Below are 11,301 nucleotides of genomic sequence, written 5' to 3'. Positions count from 1 at the left end.
GCTCCAATTCTGGCTTGCTGTCATTGTTTTGGGTGCCTCAGCTGATTTGTGGATTCTTGAGTGGCAATATCCTAAATGTTTTCTGGGTCTGAGTTACTTTTGCCTTCTTATTCCCAAATTTTGTATTCTGATGGAATACAAGCAAGATTTTTACAGAGTAGCCATTATGAAAGAAAAAAAAAAAAACAAAGCAAATTGGCCTTTCAGGATTAGAACTGTACAAGCAACACAATCAAGATGAGTTTCTGTGTTTTGGAAAGTGACATGGAACTCTTCTGCTGAGGGGACAGATACTAATTTCCTCCAAATTGAGTGTGAGTGCAATTTTGAGGTGAATTCAATCAGAATTCCAAAGTCAGTCTGTTTAAGGGTGGGATGAATCCTGAAACAGCCAGTTTCCTTGTGTCTAAATCCAGCCAAATACCACAAAGGACTCTTGAATTTCTTTGGCTTTCTCAGATTTCCCTTATTTATCGTGGTTTGTAATGAATTTTCTGATGTGAGCTTTGGTTTTGAGGCTGGCATATTGAGTTCAGTGCACAAGAGGAAGGTTCTTTTTCAATCAGGGCACAGCTGTTGGCTTGCTCCAATTCTGTCTTGCTGTCATTGTTCTGCATGCCTCAGCTTACTTTTGGTTTCTTGAGCAGTAATTTCCCAAATGTTTTCAGGGTCTGAGTTGGTTTTGCCTTCTTCCTTCCCAAATTTTGTATTCTGATGCAATACAAACAAGAGTTTGGACAGAGTAGCTATTATGAAATAAAACGTACAACAAATAGGCGTTTGAAGCTCAGAAATCTACAGGTAACACGACCAAGGTGAGTTTTTGTGTTTTGGAAAATCAAATGGAACACTTTGGCTGAGGTGACAGATATTAATTGCCTCCAAACTGAGTTTCCCTGCGATTTTCAGGTTAATTCCATCAGAATTCCACAGGCATTCAGCTGCAGGGGTGGATGAATCCAGGAACAGCCGGTTTCCTTGCGACTAAATCAAGCCCAATATCATTATGGATTCTTGCATTTCTTTGGCTTTTTCTCATTTCTCTTATGTATCATGGTTTGTAATAAATTTTCTGATGTGAGCTCTGGTTTTAAGGCTGGCATATTGGGTTCAGGGAACAAGAGGATGGTTCTTTTCAATCAGGGCACAGCTGTTGGCCTCCTCCAATTCTGGCTTGCTGTCAATGTTTTGAGTGCTTCAGCAAATTTGTGGATTCTAGTGTGTCAATTTACTAGATGTTTTTTGGGTCTGTGTTGGTTTTGCCTTCTTCCTTCCCAAATTTTGTATTCTGATGCAATACAAACAAGAGTTTGGACAGAGTAGGTATTATGAAATAAAAAACACAACAAATAGCCTTTTGAAGCTTAGAAATCTACAGGTAACACGACCAAGGTGAGTTTTTGTGTTTTGGAAAATCAAATGGAACACTTTGGCTGAGGTGACATATATTAATTGCCTCCAAACTGAGTTTCACTGTGATTTTCAGGTTAATTCAGTCAGAATACCACAGGCAGTCAGCTGCAGGGGTGGATGAATCCTGGAACAGCCTGTTTCCTTCGAGTGAATCAAGCCCAATATCATAATGGATTCTTGCATTTCTTTGGCCTTTTTCTTATTTTTCTTATTTATCATGGTTTGTAATGAATTTTCTGAGGTGAGCTTTGGTTTTGAAGCTGCAATATGGAGTTCAGGATCCGGGGGAATGGTCTTTTTCCTTTTTTTTTTTTTCTTGACAGGCAGAGTGGACAGTGAGAGAGAGAGACAGGGAGAAATTTCTTCCTTTGCCGTTGGTTCACCCTCCAATGGCCGCCACGGCCAGTGTGCTGCGGCGGGCGCACCGCGCTGATCCGATTGCAGGAACCAGGAGCCAGGTGCTTTTCCTGGTCTCCCATGGGGTGCAGTGCCCCAGCACTTGGGCCATCCTCCACTGCACTCCCTGGCCACAGCAGAGGGCTGGCCTGGAAGAGGGGCAACCGGGACAGAATCCGCACCCAGACCGGGACTAGAACCTGGTGTGCTGGGGCCGCTAGGTGGAGGATTAGCTTAATGAGCCGCGGAGCCGGCTGGGAATGGTCTTTTTCAAACAGGGCACAGCTCTTGGCCTGCTCCAATTCTGGCTTGCTGTCATTGTTTTGGGAGCCTCAGACGATTTGTGGTTTCTTGAGCGGCAATATCCTAAATGTTTTCTGCGTCTGAGTTGGTTTTGCCTTCTTCCTTCCCAAATTTTGTATTCTGCCACAATACAAACAAGAGTTTGGGCAGAGTAGCCATTTTGTAATGAAAAACACAGCAAATAGGCGTTTGAAGCTTAGAAATCTACAGGTAACACGACCAAGGTGAGTTTTTATGTTTTGGAAAATCAAATGGAATACTTTGGCTGAGGTCACAGATATATATTGCCTCCAAAGTGAGTTTCACTGCGATTTTCTGGTTAATTCAGTCAGAATTCCACAGGCAGTCAGCAGGAGTGGTGGATGAATCTGGGAACAGCCGGTTTCCTTGCGACTCAATCAAGCCCAATATCATTATGGATTCTTGCATTTCTTTGGCTTTTTTCTCATTTTACTTATTTATCATGGTTTGTAATGAATTTTCTGATGTGAGCTTTGGTTTTGAGGCTGGCATATGGAGTTCAGGGTACCGGAGGAATACTCTTTTTCAAACAGGGCATAGCTGTTGGCCTGCTCCAAATCTGGCTTGCTGTCATTTCTTTGGGTGCCTCAGCTGACTTTTGGTTTCTTGAGCGGCAATTTCCTAAATGTTTGCTGGGTCTGAGTTGGTTTTGCCTTCTTCCTTCCCAAATTTTCTTTTCTGATGGCATGCAAACAAGAGTTTCGGCAGAGTAGCCATTTTGTAATGAAAAACACAGCAAATAGGCGTTTGAAGCTTAGAAATCTACAGGTAACACGACCAAGGTGAGTTTTTGTGTTTTAGAAAATCAAATGGAACACTTTGGCTGAGGTTACAGATATTAATTGCCTCCAAACTGAGTTTCACTGCGATTTTCAGGTGAATTCCGTCAGAATTCCACAGGCAGTCCGCTGGAGGGGTGGATGAATCCGGGAACAGCCAGTTTCCTTGTGACGAAATCAAGCTGAATATCATTATGCATTCTTGCATTTCTTTGGCTTTTTTCTCCTTTTTCTTATTTATCATGGTTCGTGATGAATTTTCTGATGTGAGCTTTGGTTTTGAGGCTGGCATATGGAGTTCAGGGCACAAGAGGAATGGTCTTTTTCAAACAGGGCACAGCTGTTGGCCTGCTCCAATTCTTGCTTCCCGTCATTGTTTTGGGTGCCGCGGCTGACTTCAGGTGAATTCAGTCACAATTCCACAGGCAGTCAGCTGTAGGGGTGGATGAATCTGGGCACAGCCGGTATCCTTGCGAATAAATCCAGCCCAATATCATTATGGGTTTTCTGGGTCTGAGTTGGTTTTGCTGTCTGCCTTCCCAAATTATCTTTTCTGATGCCATACAAACAAGAGTTTGGGCAGAGTAGCCATTATGAAATAAAAACCACAAGAAATAGGATTTTGAAGATTAGAAATCTACAGGTAGCACGACCATGGTGAGTTTTTGTGTTTTGGAAAATCAAATGGAACACGTTGGCTGAGGTGACAGATATAAATTGCCTCCAAACTGAGTTTCACTGTGATTTTCAGGTGAATTCAGTCACAATTCCACAGGCAGTCAGCTGGAGGGGTGGATGAATCTGGGAACAGCCGGTTTCCATGCGAATAAAACAAGCCTAATATCATTATGGATTCTTGCATTTCTTTGGCTTTTTTCTCATTTTTTATTTATCAAGGTTTGTAATGAATTTTCTGATGTGAGATTTGGTTTTGAGGCTGCAATATGCAGTTCAGGGAACCGGAGGAATGGCCTTTTTCAAACAGGGCACAGCTGTTGGCCTGCTCCAATTCTGGCTTGCTGTCATTGTTTTGAGTGCCTCAGCTTACTTTTGGTTTCTTGAGCAGCAATTTCCTGCATGTTTTCAGGGTCTGAGTTGGTTTTGCCTTCTTCCTTCCCAAATTTTGTATTCTGACGCCATACAAACAGGATTTTGGGCAGAGCAGCCATTTTGTAATGAAAAACACAGCAAATAGGCATTTGAAGCTTAGAAATCTACAGGTAACATGACCAAGGTGAGGTTTTGTGTTTTGGAAAATCAAATGGAACACGTTGGCTGAGGTGACAGATATAAATTGCCTCCAAACTGAGTTTCACTGCGATTTTCAGGTGAATTCAGTCACAATTCCACAGGCAGTCAGCTGGAGGGGTGGATGAACTGGGAACAGCCGGTATCCTTGCGAATAAATCCAGCCCAATATCATTATGGATTCTTGCATTTCTTTGTCTTTTTTCTCATTTGTCTTATTTATCATGGTTTGTAATGAATTTTCTGATGTCAGCTTTGGTTTTGAAGCTGCAATATGGAGTTCAGGGCACCGGAGCAATGGCCTTTTTCCATCAGGGCACAGCTGTTGGCTTGCTCCAATTCTGGCTTGCTGTCATTATTTGGGAGCCTCAGCTGACTTTTGGTTTCTTGAGTGGAAATTTCCTAAATGTTTTCTGGGTCTGAGTTGGTTTTGCCTTCTTCCTTCCCAAATTTTGTATTCTGACGGCATACAAACAAGAGTTGGGACAGAGTAGCCATTATGGAATGAAAAACACAACCAATAGGCGTTTGAAGCTTAGAAATCTACAGGTAACACGACCAAGGTGAGTTTTTGTGTTTTGGAAAGTCAAATGGAACACTTTGGCTAGGTGACAGATATTAATTGCCTCCAAACTGAGTTTCACTGCGATATTCAGGTTAATTCAGTCAGAATTCCACAGGCAGTCACCTGGAGGGGTAGATGAATCCGGGAACAGCCGGTTTCCTTGCGACTAAATCAAGCCCAATATCATTATGGATTCTTGCATTTCTTTGGCTATTGTTTTTCTTATTTATCATGGTTTGTAATGAATTTTCTGATGTGTGCTTTGGTTTTTAGGCTGGCATATGGAGTTCAGGGCACAAGAGGAATGGTCATTTTCAATCAGGGCATAGCTGTTGGCTTGCTCCAATTCTGGCTTGCTGTCATTGTTTTGGGTGCCTCAGCCGATTTGTGGTTTCTTGAGCGGCATTTTCCTAAATGTTTTCTGGGTCTGAGTTGGTTTTTCCTTCTTCCTTCCCAAATTTTGTATTCTGATGCAATACAAACAAGAGTTTCGGCAGAGTAGCCATTATGAAATAAAAAACACAACAAACAAGCATTTCAAGGTTATACATGTACAGAAAACACGACCTAGGTGAGTTTTTGTGTTTTGGAAAATAAAATGGAACACTTTGACTGAGGTGACAGATACTAATTGCCTCCAAACTGAGTTTCACTGCGATGTTCAGGTTAATTCAGTGGAATTCCACAGGTAGCCAGATGGAGGGGTGAATGAATCTGGGAACAGCCGGTTTCCTTGCGACTGAATCAAGCCCAATATCATTATGGATTCTTGCATTTCTTTGGCTTTTTTCTCATTTTTCTTATTTATCATGGTTTGTAATGAATTTTCTGATGTGAGCTTTGGTTTTGAGTCTGCAAGATGGAGTTCAGGGCACCGGAGGAATGGCCATATTCAATCAGGGCACAGACCTTTGCTTGCTCCAATTCTGGCTTACTGTCATTGGTTTGGGGGCCTCAGCTGAGTTTGCTTTCTTGAGCGGCAAGTTCCTAAATGTTTTCTGGGTCTGAGTTGGCTTTGCCTTCTTCCTTCAAATGTTGCTTCTGACGCAATACAAACAAGAGTTTAGACAGAGTAGCCATTATGAAATAAAAAACACAACAAATAGGCGTTTGAAGCTTAGACATCTACTGGTAACATGACCAAGGTGAGTTTTTGTGTTTTGGAATATAAAATGGAACACTTTGGCTGTGGTGACAGATATTAATTGCCTCCAAACTGAGTTTCACTGTGATTTTCAGGTTAAATCAGTCAGAATTCCACAGGCAGTCAGCTGGAGGGGTGGATGAATCTGGGAACAACCGGTTTCCTTGCGACTAAATCAAACCTAATATCATTATGGAATCTTGCATTTCTTTGGATTTATTCTCATTTGTCTTATTTATCATGGTGTGTAATGAATTTTCTGATGTGAGCTTTGGTTTTGAGTCTGGAAGATGGAGTTCAGGGCAGAAGAGGATGGTTCTTTTTCAATCAGGGCACAGCTCTTTGCTTGCTCCAATTCTGGTTTAATGTAATTGGTTTGGGTACCTCTGCTGACTTTTGGTTTCTTGAGCAGCAATTTCCTAAATGTTTTCTGGGTCTGAGTTGGTTTTGCCTTCTTCCTTGTCAAATTTTGTATTCTGACGCAATACAAAAAAGAGTTTGGTTAAAGTAGCCATTATGAAATAAAAACCACAACAAATATGCTTTTGAAGCTTAGAAATCTACAGGTAACTCGACCATGGTGAGTTTTTGTGTTTTGGAAAATCAAATGGAACACTTTGGCTGTGGTGACAGATATTAATTGCTTCCAAACTGAGTTTCACTGTGATTTTCAGGTTAATTCAGTCAGAATTCCACAGGTAGTCAGCTGGAGGGGGGGATGAATCTGGGAAGAGCTGATTTCCTTGAGACTAAATCAAGCCCAATATCATTATGGATTCTTACATTTCTTTGGCTTTTTTCTCATTTTTCTTATGTATCATGGTTTGTAGTGAATTTTCTGATGTGAGCTTTGGTTTTGAGTCTGCAATATGGAGTTCAGGGCACAAGAGGAAGGTTCTTTTTCAAACAGGGCACAGCCATTTGCTTGCTCCAGTTCTGGCTTGCTGTCATTGTTTTGGGTGCCTCAGCTGATTTTTGGTGTGTTGAGTGGCAATTTCCTAAATGTTTTCTGGGTCAGAGTTGGTTTTGCCTTCTTCCTTCCCAAATTTTGTATTCTGACGCCATACAAACAAGAGGTTGGACAGAGTAGGCATTATGAAAGAAAAAAAAATAACACAGAAATTGCCCTTTCAGGATTAGAAATCTACTGGCAACGTGATCAAGATTAGTTTCTGTGTTTTGGAAAATGACATGGAACCCTTCTGCTGAGGGGACAGATTCTAATTCCCTCCAAATTGAGTGTGAGTGCAATTTTGAGGTGAAATCAATCAGAATTCCAAAGTCAGTCAGTGGAAGGGGGGGATGAATCTTTAAACAGCCAGTTTCCTTGTGTCTAAATCCAGCCAAATATCACTAAGAACTCGTGCATTTCTTTGGCTTTTTTCTCATTTTTCTTATTTATCATGGTTTGTAATGCATTTTCTGATGTCAGCTTTGGTTTTGAGGCTGCAATATGGAGTTCAGGGCACCAGGGCAATGGGCTTTTTCAAACATGGCACAGCTGTTGGCCTGCTCCAATTCTGGCTTGCTGTCATTTTATTTTGGGTGCCTCAGCTTATTTGTGGTTTCTTGAGCGGCAATTTTCTGAATGTTTTCTGGGTCTGAGTTGCTTTTGCCTTCTTCCTTGTCAAATTTTGTATTCTGACGCAATACAAACAAGAGTTTCAGCAGAGTAGCCATTATGAAATAAAAAACACAACAAATAGGCATTTGAAGCTTAGAAATCTACAGGTAACACGACCAAGGTGAGTTTTTGTGTTTTGGAAAATCAAATGGAACACTTTGGCTAAGGTGACAGATATTAATTGCCTCCAAAAAGAGTTTCAATGCGATTTTCAGGTTAATTCAGTCAGAATTCCACAGGCTGTCAGCTGGAGGGGTGGATGAATCCGGGAACAACCGGTTTCTTTGCGACTCAATCAAGCCCAATAGCATTATGGATTCTTGCATTTCTTTGGCTTTTTTCTTCGTTTTCATATTTATCATCGTTTCTAATGAATTTTCTGATGTGAGTTTTGGTTTTGAGGCTGCAATATGGAGTTCAGAGTAACGGAGGAATGGTCTTTTTCAAACAGGGCACAGCTGTTGGCCTGCTCCAATTCTGGTTTGCTGTCATTCTTTTGAGTGCCTCAGCCGATTTGTGGATTCTTGAGCAGCAATTTCCTACATGTTTTCTTGGTCTGAGTTGGTTTTGCCCCCTTCCTTCCCAAATTTTGTATTCTGACGCCATAGAAAGAAGAGTTTGGGTAGAGTAGCCATTATGAAATAAAAAACACAACACATAGGCGTTTGAAGCTTAGAAATCTACAGGTAACACGACCAAGGTGAGTTTTTGTGTTTTGGAAAATCAAATGGAACACTTTGGCTGAGGTGACAGATATTAATTGCCTCCAAAAAGAGTTTCAATGCGATTTTCAGGTTAATTCAGTCAGAATTCCACAGGCTGTCAGCTGGAGGGGTGGATGAATCCGGGAACAACCAGTTTCTTTGTGACTCAATCAAGCCCAATAGCATTATGGATTCTTGCATTTCTTTGGCTTTTTTCTTCGTTTTCATATTTATCATCGTTTCTAATGAATTTTCTGATGTGAGTTTTGGTTTTGAGGCTGCAATATGGAGTTCAGAGTAACGGAGGAATGGTCTTTTTCAAACAGGGCACAGCTGTTGGCCTGCTCCAATTCTGGTTTGCTGTCATTCTTTTGAGTGCCTCAGCCGATTTGTGGATTCTTGAGCGGCAATTTCCTACATGTTTTCTGGGTCTGAGTTGGTTTTGCCTTCTTATTCCCAAATTTTGTATTCTGACGCCATAGAAAGAAGAGTTTGGGTAGAGTAGCCATTATGAAATAAAAAACACAACACATAGGCGTTTGAAGCTTAGAAATCTACAGGTAACACGACCAAGGGGAGTTTTTGTGTTTTGGAAAATCAAATGGAACACTTTGGCTGAGGTGACAGATATTAATTGCCTCCAAACTGAGTTTCACTGCGATTTTCAGGTTAATTCAGTCAGAATTGCACAGGCAGTCAGCTGGAGGGGTGGATGAATCCGGGAACAGCCGGTTTCCTTGCGACTGAATCAAGCCCAATATCATTATGAATTCTTGCATTTCTTTGGCTTTTTTCTCATCTTTCTTATTTATCATGGTTTAAATGCATTTTCTGATGTGAGCTTTGGTTTTGAGGCTGCAGTATGGAGTTCACGGCACTGGAAGTATGGTCATTTTAAACAGGGTACAGCTGTTAGTCTGCTCTAATTCTGGCTTGCTGTCATTGCTTTGGATTCTTGCATTTCTTTGGATTTTTCGCATTTTTCTTATTTATCATGGTTTGTAATGAATTTTGTGATGTCAGCTTTGGTTATGAGGCTGCAATATGGAGTTCAGGGCACCGGGGGAATGGTCTTTTTCAATCAGGGCACAGCTGTTAGTCTGCTCTAATTCTGGCTTGCTGTCATTGCTTTGAGTGCCTCAGCCGATTTGTGGTTTCTTGAGCTGCAATTTCCTACATGTTTTCTGGGTCTGAGTTGATTTTGCCTTCTTCCTTCCCAAAGTTTGTATTCTGACGCAATACAAACAAGAGTTTTTGCAGAGTAGCCATTTTGTAATGTAAAACATAGCATATAGGCGTTTGAAGCTTAGAAATCTACAGGTAACACGACCAAGGTGAGGTTATGTGTTTTGGATAATAAAATGGTCTGAGGTGACAGATATTAATTGCCTCCAAACTGAGTTTCACTGCGATTTTCAGGTGAATTCAGTCAGAATTCCACAGGCAGTCAGCTGCAGTGGTCGATGAATCCAGGAACAGCCGGTTTCCTTGAGACTAAATCAAGCTCAATATCATTATGCATTCTTGGAATTCTTTGGCTTTTTTCTCATTTTCCTTATTTTTCATGGTTTGTAATGAATTTTCTGATGTGAGCTTTGGTTTTGAGGCTGCAATATGGAGTTCAGGGCACCGGAGGAATGGTCTTTTTCAAACACGGCACAGCTGTTGGCCTGCTCCAATTCTGCCTTGCTGTCATTGTTTTGAGTGCCTCAGCCGATTTGTGGTTTTTTGAGCGGCAATTTCTTAAATGTTTTCTGGGTCTGAGTTGGTTTTGCCTTCTTCCTTCCCAAATGTTGTATTCTGACGCAATACAAACAAGAGTTTGTTTAAAGTAGCCATTATGAAATAAAAAACACTACAAATAGGCGTTTTAAGCTTAGAAATCTACAGGTAACACGACCAAGGGGAGTTTTTGTGTTTTGGAAAATACAATGGAACACTTTGGCTAGGTGACAGATATTAATTGCCTCCAAACTGAGTTTCACTGCGATATTCAGGTTAATTCAGTCAGAATTCCACAGGCAGTCCGCTGAAGGGGTGGATGAATCCGGGAACAGCCGGTTTCCTTGCGACTAACTCAAGCCCAATATCATTATGGATTCTTGCATTTTTTGGCTTTTTTCTCCGTTTTCTTATTTATCATGGTTTGTAATGAATTTTCTGATGTGAGCTTTGGTTTTGAGGCTGGCATATTGAGTTCAGGGCACCGGAGGAATGGTCTTTTTCAAACAGGGCACAGCTGTTGGCCTGCTCCAATTCTGGCTTGCTGTCATTGTTTTAAGTACCTCAGCCGATTTGTGGCTTCTTGAGCGGAAATTTTAAATGTTTTCTGGACAGAGTAGCCATTATGAAATAAAAAATACAACTAATAGGCGTTTGAATCTTAGAAATCTACAGGTAACACGAGCAAGGTGAGTTTTTGTGTTTTGGATAATAAAATGGTCTGAGGTGACAGATATTAATTGCCCCCAAACTGAGTTTCACTGCGATTTTCAGGTTAATTCAGTCAGAATTCCACAGGCAGTCAGCTGGAGGGGTGGATGAATCCAGGAACAGCCGGTTTCCTTGCAACTCAATCAAGCCCAATATCATTATGCATTCTTGCATTTCTTTGGCTTTTTTCTCATTTTTCTTATTTATCATGGTTTGTAATGCATTTTCTGATGTGAGCTTTGGTTTTGAGGCTGCAATATGGAGTTCAGGGCACCGGGGCAATGGTCTTTTTCAAACATGGCACAGCTGTTGGCCTGCTCCAATTCTGGCTTGCTGTCATTGTTTTGAGTGCCTCAGCCGATTTGTGGTTTTTTGAGCGGCAATTTCCAAAATGTTTTCTGGGTCTGAGATGGTTTTGCCTTCTTCCTTCCCAAATGTTGTATTCTGACACAATGCAAACAAGAGTTTGGGCAGAGTAGCTATTATGAAATAAAAAACACAACAAATAGGCTTTTGAAGCTTAGAAATCTACAGGTAACACGACCAAGGGGAGTTTTTGTTTTGGAATATCAAATGGAACACTTTGGCTGAGGTGACAGTTATTTACTGCCTCCAAACGGAGTTTCACTGCGATATTCAGGTTAATTCAGTCAGAATTCCACAGGCAGTCA

The sequence above is a fragment of the Oryctolagus cuniculus genome, unplaced genomic scaffold (genome assembly GCF_964237555.1).
Source record: "Oryctolagus cuniculus unplaced genomic scaffold, mOryCun1.1 SCAFFOLD_107, whole genome shotgun sequence".
Taxonomy (NCBI): Eukaryota; Metazoa; Chordata; class Mammalia; order Lagomorpha; family Leporidae; genus Oryctolagus; species Oryctolagus cuniculus.
This window is presented reverse-complemented; position numbering follows the sequence as displayed.